Here is a 13,748-nt window from a genome sequence, read left to right as displayed (position 1 = left end):
GGAAGACTCCCTCTTTCACCGAGAACTTTTGGCATTATTAGATAGACAGGGTTTTGAGTTTTTCAAGTAATTAGGCAAATTTTGAATAAAAATTGGAAAATCATCACTGAGGATCAAACCCTATGTAAAAAGCTAGGGCTGCAACCAAAAATTACATATAAAAGGAACCTAAACCTCAAAACATTACTTGAAAGGAGGAAGAAATTACATGTTAATAGATCTTAGACATTTTTGAAGAACAAGCTTTGTAAATGAGCTAAATGTCACTGGAAGACCTTAATGGGATTTATACTACCTAATCTCTTGACTAGCTTAGTTTAGTTTCCTGTTGCTGCTGTTTTTAAAGTTGTTTTTTAAGTTATGGTTAGCATTTTTAGAACATTTCAGACTGTTTTTGCATGACATTACAATATAGCTTGGTGTTGTATATATGTATTCCTTTTCTTTTTCTTTTTTTGATAAGTGGCTTTACTATTTGTAATTAACTAATTAATCAATTAGTTTAGCTATTTGATAAGTGCATAAAAACACAGTTAATTGATTTTATGGTATCTGATGAAGGTGAAGCATTGTCTCCACAGAAAGCGCTCATTAAATAAGACTTTATTTGTAGTTACTAGCTCTTATCGTGTTTCTCTCTCACTTGATTGTTTAAGAAATTTCAAGCAACAGGAGTATCACTCTGATAAAGTTAGAAACATTATAGACATAAAAGATTTCAGTGTATCAGCTAGTCATAAATTATAGCACATTTTTAAATATAGGTGTTTAAATTATCAAGATTATTAAGTAGTTTTAGGATACACTGTAAACCAAATACTTCAAAGTAAAACCCATATTAATGTGGGGGTTCTTGTATAATAACATTCTGTGCCTGGTACAAGCTTCAAGGAGAATTACAACTGTGTGTGTAATACTAACATTGTATGCCTGGTACAAGCTTCAAGGAGAATTGCAACTTTGTGTGTAATACTAACATTCTGTGCCTGGTACAAGCTTCAAGGAGAATTACAACTGTGTGTATAATATTAACATTCTGTGGCCGGTACAACCTTCAAGAAGAATTACAACTGTGCATGTAGTACTAATATTCAGTTCCGGGTACAAGCATCAATGACAATTACATCTGTGTGTGCAATAATAACGTTCTGTGCCTGGTACAAGCTTGAAAGAGAATTACAACTGTGTGTGTAATACTAACATTTTGTGCCTGGTACAAGCTTCAAGGAGAATTACAACTGTGTGTGTAATACTAACATTCTGTGCCTGCTACAAGCATCAAGGAGGATTACAACTGTGTGTGTAATACCAGCATTCTGTGCCTGGTACAAGCTTCAAGGAGAATTACAACTGTGTGTGTAATACTAACATTCTGTGCCTGGTACAACCTTCAAGGAGAATTACAACTGTTTGTGTAATACTAACATTCTGTGCCTGGTACAAGCTTCAAGGAGAATTACAACTGTGCATGTAATATTAACATTCTGTGCCAGGTACAAGCATCAAGGACAATTACAACTGTGTGTCTAATAAAGGAGAATTTCAACTGTGTGTAATACTAACTATGTTTTAATACTAACTTTCTGTGCCTGGTACAAGCAATTACAACTGTTTTATACAAATGGAAAAGTCACCTTTTCAATTAGTAGCTGACCAATCAGCATGCAGGTTTTAAATAACATTCTGTGCCTGGTACAAGCTTCAAGGAAAATTACAACTGTGTGTAATACTAACATTATGTGCCTGGTACAGACTTCAAAGAGAATTACAACTGTGTGTGTAATACTAACATTCTGTGCCTGGTATAGGCTTCAAGGAGAATGACAACTGTGTGTGTAATACTAACATTCTGTGCCTGGTACAAGCTTGAAAGAGAATTACAACTGTGTGTGTAATACTAACATTCTGTGCTTGGTACAAGCTTCAAGGAGAATTACAACTGTGTGTAATACTAGCATTCTGTGCCTGGTACAACCTTCATTGAGAAACTTCAAAGAGAATTACAACTGTGTGTGTAATACTAACATTCTCTGCCTGGTACAAGCTTGAAAGAGAATTACAACTGTGTATGTAATACTAACATTCTCTGCCTGGTACAAGCTTCAAAGAGAATTACAACTGTGTATGTAATACTAACATTCTATGCCTGGTACAACCTTCAAGGAGAATTTCAACTGTGCGTTTAATACTAACATTCTGTGCCTGGTACAAGCTTCAAGGAAAATTACAACTGTGCATGTGTAATACTAACATCCTGTGCCTGGTACAACCTTCAAGGAGAATTACAACTGTGTGTGTAAAATAACATCCTGTTCCTGGTACAAGCTTCAAGGAGAATTACAACTGTGTTTGTAATAGTAACATTCTGTGCCTGTTACAAGCTTCAAGGAGAATTACAACTGTGTGTGTAATACTAACATTCAGTGCCTGGTACAACCTTTAAGGAGTATTACAACTGTGTGTGTAATACTAACATTCTGTGCCTGGTACAAGCTTCAAGGAGAATTACAACTGTGTGTAATACTAACATTCTGTGCCTGGTACAAGCTTCAAGGAGAATTACAACTGTGTGTGTAATACTAACATTCTGTTCCTGGTACAAGCTTCAAGGAGAATTACAACTGTGTTTGTAATACTAACATTCTGTGCCTGGTACAAGCTTCAAGGAGAATTACAACTGTGTGTGTAATACTAACATTCTGTGCCTGGTACAACCTTCAAGGAGAATTACAACTGTGTGTGTAATACTAACATTCTGTGCCTGGTACAAGCTTCAAGGAGAATTACAACTGTGTGTGTAATAATAAGCCTGGTACAAGCTTCAAGGAGAATTACAACTGTGTTCTGTGCCTGGTACAACCTTCAAGGAGAATTACGACTGTGTGTGTAATACTAACATTTTGTGCCTGGTACAAGCCTTAAGGAGAATTACAACTGTGTGTGTAATAATAACATTCTGTACCTGGTACAAACTTCAAAGAGAATGACAACTGTGTGTCTAATATTAACATTCTGTGTGTGGTACAAGCTTCAAGGAGAATTACAACTGTTTGTGTAATACTAACATTCTCTACCTGGTTCAAGCTTCAAGGAAAATTACAACTGCAATACTATAGCAATAACCTACGCCGGGGTGTGGGTAATGCTGCGTTTACCCAAGTTTTGTGTGGTTTGGTCAAGAGGGCGAAGCCCGAGTGGCCAAACAAAGACAACTGTGGGTAAATCCAGCATTACCCACACCCAGACATGGGTTATTGCTATTGTACAATGACATTATTTAAAAACAAAAATACTTACTTTTCTCAAATAATGGCATTTTATAATGCCTCCTTGCTGCCCTTCCACAGTTATCTGGTATTCTGTTGCAGTTCTGATGTACTGTGCATGCATATGCTTACGCAGCACATCAGAGCTGTGGGTGGAAGCAAAGGAGAAAGCAAGATCTCTGTTGCTTTTTACAAACTGTCTCGCTATGTTAAAGGAGTTTAACAAAGCGAGACAGTGTCTAAACAGCAATGGATGTCTTGCATTCTCAGTTGCTGTCAAAAAAGACTTATACTAATGGAAAAAGTCTGGGTGACCGGACCTTTTTCCATTAGTATAAGTCTGATTTACAACATGCACGCTGACCAATCAGCATCCACGTTTTGGAATATTAATGGGGGGGTTCTTGTAGAATAACATTATGTGCTTGGTACAAGCTTCAAGGAGAATTACAACTGTGTGTAATAGTAACATTCTGTGCCTGGCACAAGCTTCAAGGAGAATTACAACTGTGTGTGTAATAATAACACTCTGTGCCTGGTACAACCTTCAAGGAGAATTACAACTGTGTGTGTAATACTAACATTCTGTGCCTGGTAGAAGCTTCAAGGAGAATTACAACTGTGTGTGAAATACTAACATTCTGTGCCTGGTACAAGCTTCAAGGAGAATTATAACTGTGTGTGTAATAATAACGTTCTGTGCCTGGTACAAGCTTCAAGGAGAATTACAACTGTGTGTGTAATACTAACATTCTGTGCCTGGACGATGTGTAATACTAACATTCTGTGCCTGGTACAACCTTCAAGGAGAATTACAACTGTGTGTGTAATAGTAACATTCTGTGCCTGGTACAACCTTCAAGGACAATTACAACTGTGTGTGTAATAGTAACATTCTGTGCCTGGTACAAGCTTCAAGGAGAATTACAACTGTTTGTGTAATACTAATATTATGTGGCCTGTACAAGCTTCAAGGAGAATTACAACTGTGTGTTTAATACTAACATTTTCTGCTTTTTACAAGCTTCAAGGACGATTACAACTGCATGTGTACAATAACATTCTGTGCCTGGTACAAGCTTCAATGAGAATTATAACTGTGTGACTAATAATAACGTTCTGTGGCTGGTACAAGTTTAAAGGAGAATTACAACTGTGTGTTTAATACTAACATTTTCTGCCTTTTACAAGCTTCAAGGACGATTACAACTGTGTCTGTAAAATAACATTCTGTGCCTGGTACAAGCTTCAAGGAGAATTACAACTGTGTGTGTAATACTAACATTCTGTGCTTGGTACAAGCTTCAAGGAGAATTACAACTGCGTGTAATACTACAGCAATAACCCACTCCTGGGTGTGGGTAATGCTGGATTTACCCACGGTTCGTGTGGCTTGGTCGAGAGGGCGAAGCCCGAGTGGCCAAACAAAGACAACCGTGGGTAAATCCAGCATTACCCACACCCAGTAGTGGGTTATTGCTATTATACAATGACATTATTTAAGAAAAAAAAAATTACTTTTCTTAAATTATGGCTATTTATAATGCCTCCTTGCTGCCCTTCCACAGCAGTCTGGTATTGTGTGGCAGTTCTGATGTACTGTGCATGCATATGCTTACGCAGTACATCAGAGCTGTTGGTGGAAGCAAAGGAGAAAGCAAGATCTCTGTTGCTTTTTACAAACTGTCTCGCTATGTTAAAGGAGTTTAACATAGTGAGACAGCTTTACAAAAAGCAACAGAGAATCTCCGTTAATTTTTTTAAATCTGTCTTGCTATGTTAAACTCCTTTAAAATAGCGAGACAGTGTCTAAACGGCAACGGAGATCTTGCGTACTCTGTTGCTGTAAAAAAAGACTTATACTAATGGAAAAAGCCGAGGTGACCAGACCTTTTTCAATTAGTATAAGTCTCATTTACAACGTGCAGACTGACCAATCAGCATGCACGTTTTGGAATATTAATGGAGTGTTGTACAATAACATTCTGTGCCTGGTACAAGCTTCAAGGAGAATTACAACTGTGTGTGTATTAGTAACGTTCTGTGCCTTGTAAAGGCTTTAAAGTGAATTACAACTGTGTGTATAATACTAACATTCTGTGCCTGGTACAAGCTTCAAGGAGAATTACAACTGTGTGTGTAATACTAACCTTCTGTGCCTGGTACAACCTTCAAGGAGAATTACAACTATGCGTTTAATATTAACATTCTGTGCCTGGTACAAGCCTAAAGGAGAATTACAACTGTGCGTGTAATACTAACATTCTGTACCTGGTACAAGCTTCAAGGAGAGTTACAACTGTATGTGTGATACTAACATTCTGTGCCTGGTACAACCTTCAAAGAGAATTACAACTGTGTGTAATAATATAGCAATAACCCACGCCTGGGTGTGGGTAATGCGGGATTTAACCACCAAACAAAGACAACCGTGGTTAAATCCTGCATTACCCACACCCAGAAGTGGGTTATTGCTATTATACTATGACATTATTTAAGAAAAGAAACAATTACTTTTCTTAAATAATGGCATTGTATAATGCCTCTTTGCTGCCCTTCCGCAGCTGTCTGGCATCCGCGGCAGTTCTGATGTACTGTGCATGCCTACACAGTACATCAGAGCTGTGGCCAAAAGCAACGGAGAAAGCAAGATCTCCGCTGCTTTTTTACTGTTTCGCTATGTTAAATGTGTTTAACATAGCAAGACAGCTTTAAAATAAGCAACGGAGATGTCCGTTGCTTATTTTAAAGCTGTCTTTCTATGTTAAACCCATTTAACATAGCGATACAGTAAGAAGCAATGGAGATCTTGCTTTCTCCGTTGCTTTTTTTTTAAAACCTGTCTCGCTATGTTAAATGGGTTTAACATAGCGAGATAGCTTTAAAAAAAGCAACGGAGATCTCCGTTGCTTTTTTTAAACCTGTGTTGCTATGTTAAACTCTTTTAACATAGCGAGACAGTGTTTTAAAAAAAGACTTATACTAATGGAAAAAGTCCGGGCGACCGGACCTTTTCCATTAGTATAAGTCGATTTACAATGTGCACGCTGGCCAATCAGCATGCACGTTTTGGAATATTAATAGGGGGTCATGGTATAATAACACTCTTTGCCTGGTACAAGCTTCAAGGAAAATTACAACTGTGTGTGTAATAATAACATCCTGTGCCTGATACAAGCTTCAAAGAGAATTACAAGTGTGTGTGTTATACTAACATTCTGTGCCTGGTACAAGCTTCAAGGAGAATTACAACTGTGTGTGTAATAATACCACTCTGTGCCTGGTACAACCTTCAAAGAGAATTACAACTGTGTGTAATACTAACATTCTGTTCCTGGTTCAAGCTTCAAGGAGAATTACAACTGTGTGTTTAATACTAACATTTTGTGCCTGGTACAAGCGTCAAGGAGAATTACAACTGTGTGTGTAATAATACCACTCTGTGCCTGGTACAACCTTCAAAGAGAATTACAACTGTGTGTGTAATACTAACATTCTGTGCCTGGTACACGCTTCAAGGACAATTACAATTGTGTGTTTAATACTAACATTCTGTGCCTGGTACAAGCTTCAAGGAGAGTTACAACTGTGTGTGTGTAATAATAACACTCTGTGCCTCGTAAAACCTTCAAGGAGAATTATAACTGAGTGTGTAATACTAACATTCTGTGCCTGGTATAAGCTTCAAGGAGAATTACAACTGTGTGTGTAATACTAACATTCTGTGACTGGTACAAGCTTCAAGGACAATTACAACTGTGTGTGTAATATTAACATTATGTGCCTGGTACAAGCTTCAAGAAGAATTACAGATACGAAACCCAGGTGCAGGGAGGACTGGAAACTGAAACAACTTCCTAACAGGAACGGCTCCCTAAAAGTTTAAGGTTGTCACATATTTCACCTTGAAAGAGAACGCAATGAACAGACTGCATGACATCAAACAAATTCCAAAAATATTAACATCAAAAGACTGCTTTCATAAAAAGTGTATAAAAAGGAAGAGTGACTGAATGGCATTAGATCTGATTTTTGTACGATATGGTACCTGTAGGAACACGTTTGTTCTGAGATAACTGGAGAATATTAATCTATACTGATCATGAAGTAAACCTTGCATATAACAGCTGTAAGCTGCAAAAGTGTCGTACATGTCATCTGTTACATAGATAAGTTATTTTATTAGTAACTGCAGAAGTTAATACAGTGCTGAAAATAGTCTGTAAACTTCGGTGCATTAGTCAGACTTTGGTTCAACATGAAGCAGCAGCACAAACATCTGCATTTAAGTTTTCCAAAACAAATCACAAGCAAAAGAACAAGCAAGAAACTCAACCCATAAGCAACGAAACGTAAACCTGAATTAATATTCCACTTTGCGCTGTAAAGCACTTCCCCACAATATTCATCCCAAAGTTTCCACATAGTCCACATCAAAGTCTTCACTAAGACATCCCACCTAGACCTAGAGGTTAACATAAACAGCATATTATACAATAAGAAGTCATTAGTATTCCAGAATGTGCGTGTTTATTGTTTTATCAAGCCATCATGCCCACTGTAAATTGCGCATTTACCAACAGAAAAAATGTCCGGCTGCTTAAGTACCATTGAGTGACAAACTTTCTGTTGGTACATGCTGGGGACAGAGCGAAATACAATAAAAATCAGATGCATTCTGCAAAACAAAAGAAACAGAAACATATCTGGGATTTCTTGTATTTATGTACTGTCCCTAGTAAAACCTCAATTTTTTTAAACTGAAAAAAAAAAACTCGGCAATGGAGATTGTGTTTTCTCTGTCACTTTTCCTGCACTGCACTAAGGTACTGTATGAGCCTGGCTATGTAAGTACCGTACATATGTGTAGTACATCAGCATACAGATGACAACAGTGAAGAAGACTGGAGGGCCATTATACAAAGGGGTCCACTTCAACCCATCGAAATTACACTTAATAGAATCTCATTTACTTGTTTCCAGTTCTTCAAAACTACACTACCGAAATCCTTTCCCTTGGAAAGGAACCACTTGCCCACCATGGTGAACTTTGCCCTTTCTTCAATGTAGTGTGATCTCGGAGTTGGAATACTTAAGTAGGGGGTGGGGGGCAAAGCATCCCACTTTGGTGTGTTTAGTTTTGGTCCATTTATGTTTTTATTTATGGTGGCCAAGTGGTTCCTTTCCAAGGGAAAGGATTTTGATAGTCTATGCTTTCAGATTAGTGTAGTTTTGAACAACTGGGAACAGGTAAGTGAGATTTGATTAAGTGTAATTTCGTTGAGTTGAACTAGACCTATACAAAGACTTTATTTAAGAAAAGTAAGTAATTTATTTTTTAAACAATGTAATTGGATAATAGCAATTATCCATTCCTGTGTTTAGGTATATCAGGCTTTACCCAAGGTTGCCTTTGTTTAGTCACTCAGGCTTCACCCTTGTGATCAAACATTGCCAATCATGGGTAATACTAATCTACCCACACCTAGTTATGGATTATGCTTTAAATATATCATATGTGCGATAGCATGCAAAAATGCAGGGTAGTGAAATGTAAATTCCAGTTTCTCACCAAAACCTACAATATGAAACAAAGAAAAATATGATCTAGAAAATAAATCAACCTGGCTCACAATACATATATTCCAACCTAACCTTATTACTCATTTCTCCTTTGACAGACAAATTTTACAACCCAAATAAATACTTCTATTGGATACTGGATTGCAATAAAGAAAAAACATTTCTTGAGTGAGGATTTCACCCAATCCTCAAGAGAATCTAAATTCTCAACAATATAAAAATGAGAGAATGAGTAAGTGCACCATAATTTAAATGAGGATTCAATATGAGAAAGGACCAGATGTTAAGGTTTAGCCTTGTGCAAAGCTTCACACAGAAAAGAGGCTCCATAAAGATGTTTTTGTTTACCTGCCAAAGCTGTGGATAAATCCTCATGATACCTCTCGCAAGGCAGAGAAAGCAAACTGTGCCTAGCCCCATCCCAAACCTACAACAGAACATGGATTATATTTACCTGTTTGTTTCCTTTTTTCAAGAAGATTGCCCCTCTTCATAAGTTTGAATCTATTACCCTATACTGTGGAAAATGCCAGCTCCAATAAGGAACATTTGCCAAATACAATCACAACTATAAAGAGCCAAATTAATGTGGCAGATTTTTTTTTCTGAAAATGTGAAAAAGTTTCAAAGTTGCATTTACATGCTTCATTATAGCCAACATCTTTTGTCATTCCCGATCACAAGTAAGCCTATCCCCAAAGCGAAGTTCAGGAATTTTAACTGATAACATATGAAAAGGAATATATATACCTGAAGTCTGTTTACCTAATCTCATAAATTTCTCCATATTCAAATATAAACCTAAATGCCCCAAAAGTTTGCAACAAATACACAACTGGAGACATTGGCAAAGTATCACTGAATATCATAACCCGGCCATTTAAACAATGGAGGTAAGAAAATATCTATCACTATCTCCCATCTCTGCTGCTAAGCCAAAGTTGCATAATTCCACATAACAGTAGTGATGGTAACGCCACTGAGAATGCACTCGAGACAAATTTGTAGCACCCCATTATTTAAATGCCCAACAGAAACCAGCCAGCCAATAATGACAGGGGTTGAAGCAACAGAGCCATAAACATGCCTTTCACCCCCAAAATAACTCAGTGAAAGTATAGGTCTCCCTAATACACCATAAAGAAGAACAGTTAAAGAGTATCATACATTTTAGTCACATTACTGTTTACCAGTCTACAAAGATCCTAGCCGTGAACAATGCCTTCACAAATCTCCCTAAAGCAGCAGTACAGTCCCACCCATTCTCACCAGGACAGAAATCCCCTCACTCAAAATATCAAGAACTGCCTTTCAGCGCTATCACTGCAGAATATTATTTAAAGCTTTAAAGTCAGAATTAAGTAGAAATGGTCCCCAGTTCTCCAAATGCTTCTTATTATCCTCTTCCAAATACATTTAAGGCAGTTATACTGAAGTGGAGTTGATGATTCACTGAGAACATACAAAAAGAAAGGGTGAACTGCACTCTGTAAAACCTATATACAACATGCTATCCTGCCTAGGAAAACTAATTAAGGAAATGTCCCTTAAATCCTCCTTAGTCTACAGCAGACTATGAACAGTGCCCGAGTCGTGGCTGTGTGCTCACCGGTAAAGTGTTAATGTTCCTAAAGCAATTGAACAATTGAGGAAACATTCCCAAACATGTCCAGCAAATAAAAATGAACAATGAACTTAAAAAAATCATTCCATTCAAATCCAACAGCCAAAATAACATCCTTTCCGAGCAAAGGAGAAACATCTTTTTCTTTCTATGAATAAAATACATCTGCACCTGAGTCAAAGACATCATTTTAGCAGCATTCTTTGTAGTTAAAGTATCTGCTTTTCTACAAAATGAAATATCCTTCTCTCCAAGAGAAAAGAATATGTTTGCAACCCATGACTAACTTCCAATTAGAGCTATCCAACCACAGACAATGATTTAACATTTAAAAACACATTTTTTAGCAGCACACCCCATTTCTCACAAATATCACACTGCTTCTTAGCACAACTTTTAAGAAAATGTTCCCCAACTCCACATAAAGAACATTGCTTTGGGTGCCTTGTGTAAAAACAATATTGATTTTGCAGCAGCCTGTCCATGTATCCATGCAGTCCATATATTCATGCAGTCCATATATCTATAGAGTTCAAAAGTTTACTGACTTGAGCAACTGAACCACAATAAATTGCCAAGAAAGATTTAATATTGTTCTGTGGCAATGTATCACTTCCAAAATGAATGAAACTATTTTTTGTCATATATAATGATAGGCTAAGTACTAACACAAAAATCATTCAAGGTAGCAAAAGTACAATGACTATTAAAAAAAAAAGAAGAAGAAAGATTCCAAAGCAACAAACATTTCAGATGAGATGTTATAGTAAGGTTCTGATGTCCTGTCCAAGAATGTGATCCACATGTAGTAAGCTGAAGTATTTTATCTTAGTTTTAATTTGCTAATGGCAAGATTTGTGGTATTCTTTAATTTAAGGAAAAGGTAATCTTTTGAACTAAGAGAATTCCAAGGCTATCGTTATTGTGTAAGTATAGATAATGGAGCTCCTTCTAAATCAAGATCAATAATTCTTAAGGTCAGGTAGATTTAAATTTCTGGTGACATCTGAATAGCATTGTAGTGATGTTTGTTTTTTCTTGTTTTAATACATTGAATAACTAACCCCAGAATTTAATAAACTCCATATAGGCACTGTGTAGAGCCTACATGGAATGTATCCATGTACATGGCCATGGTCCCCCATTGGCAGCATGCCATGCAAATTAATGATGGCACACTGCCAAGGGAGAGCCGAGAAACATGGATATTGAATCAGTGTTGTTTTTTTTTTAAAGGCATGTTTGCATGGAGCAGCACAGAGCACAGCAAAGCCAAGCTGTATTAAAGGATATACTAATACCTATGAACCTTGTCCATGTGCAGTGGTCCGAGCTGTTATTTTTGTTGTTTTAGTTGGACCCTGGTTGGGTGCGTTTTGTTTTATTTCCAAGCTGTGCTCATATGTAGACAGCTGGCACCTGCCAGACATCTAAAAATAGAAACCAGATGCAATTAATAAGCATAATGACATTTTATGTTTTATTTATTTATTTTTAATATGGCATTTGCATGGCATGGCATGGAGCACAGCTAAGCTTAGTGGAGCTCATACATACACCTGACAGACATTTAAAAATAGAAACTAGATGTAATTAATTGTTTATTTATTGGTGTGTTTAAACATGTTTGCATGGCGCGTCATGATGCTCAGCACTGCTAACAGGTAGCTCTGGTATATGTGAAAGTATACCAGATTTCTTAATATCCATGTAGCTTAATGGGTAGAGTTATGGCTGTATGTGTAGTAGGTCCATGGTTCAAATACATGGAAGTCATAAGGAGTCTGTATTTTTGTTGCACATGTTAGGGACAAGATTTTAAAATATAGCTCCGCTGCACTCTGAGCAACTGTGCTCAAACCTGCTAAGCACCTCATAAACATGTTAATGGCTGCCAATGTTTGCATGGTGCTCAGCTTCACTTAAACCATGACTGTGCATCTTTGCATGCTGCTCAGCTCTGCTTGGCTGGTTTGCATGCTGATAAGCAATGCAGCACTTTTTTGAATGTTGCTCAATGATGTGTAAGGGCAGGATAATAGCCTATATAAGGTGCACTTGGTAGGAATTCTACAGAAACCATTGGAGTCTATCATCTGTTGATATGGCTGGTGAGTGCTTTCAGGCACAGTGCTAGGGCATTCAGGAGGCCAGGTCATGGCTGGGCACTTTGTAAAAAAAACATGAGGATAGGCTACTGCAGGGTGGTTTCCAGGGCTCAGAGTGTAAGGTGGAGGCCTGGGACCAGCTGCCAGAGAACTCACCAGTCTTTCTGGTATCCCCCACACAGGACAACAGAGTTGTCACCACCATGATAACCTGAAAAGATGAAAGAGGGGAACCTTGGACACCTGGTCCAAAAAGCGAAGGCACGGAATGTCCCACAAGTATGTACGTACTTTTTCTTCTGTTTCACCAATATGTAATCTGATTGTTTGCCAAACTGGTATACATAATGGTCACCTCTCTCCCAACAGCTGCAGCTGAGAGGGGAACCTTGGACACCTGGGTCCAAAAAGTGAGGGCACGAAATGTCCCACAAGTATGTATGTACTTTTTCTTCTGTTTCACCAATATGTAATCTGATTGTTTGCCAAACTGGTATACATAATGGTGCACCTCTCTCCCAACAGCTGTAGCTGAGAGGGCTCATAATGTCGAGCCTCATGCTGGGCACCTGGCCACGTTGCACCATGAGCGTGGTGAGTATGGATGTATTCTGCCAACTGTAGTGCAATAATCAAGAAAGAGTAAAGCATTAACTAAAGTACATACAATAAAGTCTGTAGTGCAATAAAGTTGGAATTAGTGCTGTAGTGCAATAAAGTTGGAATTAGAGCTATAGTGCAATAAATGAATAATAACAACTACAGTAATTTTCCTTGAAGGTTGTATCAGCTTCAAGGAGAATAACAACTGTGTGTGTAATACTAACATTCTGTGCCTGGTACAACCTTCAAGACGAATTACAACTGTGTGTGTAATACTAATATTATGTGCCTGGTACAAGCAATACCAGTAACAGCAAGGAAATGGTGTATATCAGAATTGCCTTGTCATAACCATTGCAGTAGAGCTGTATGCATTGAGTCTGTAAGGTAAGGTTGCTGCAGTCAAGTATAACACTGTTATAGCTGTAGAATGTAAATCTAATGGCTGCAAACTGTATTGCTTAACTCATAGTACTGTTCAGGGCTTTCTCTAGGTCAAACCAGTCATATAATACTTTTACTTCTACAGACATCAGGTAATAAAGGTATATGGGTAAGGCAGGT

This window comes from Protopterus annectens, chromosome 17.part0 (assembly GCF_019279795.1).
Source record: "Protopterus annectens isolate FY-2018-M chromosome 17.part0, PAN1.0, whole genome shotgun sequence".
In the NCBI taxonomy this organism is placed as follows: Eukaryota; Metazoa; Chordata; order Ceratodontiformes; family Protopteridae; genus Protopterus; species Protopterus annectens.
Note: the sequence above shows the minus strand (reverse complement) of the source record.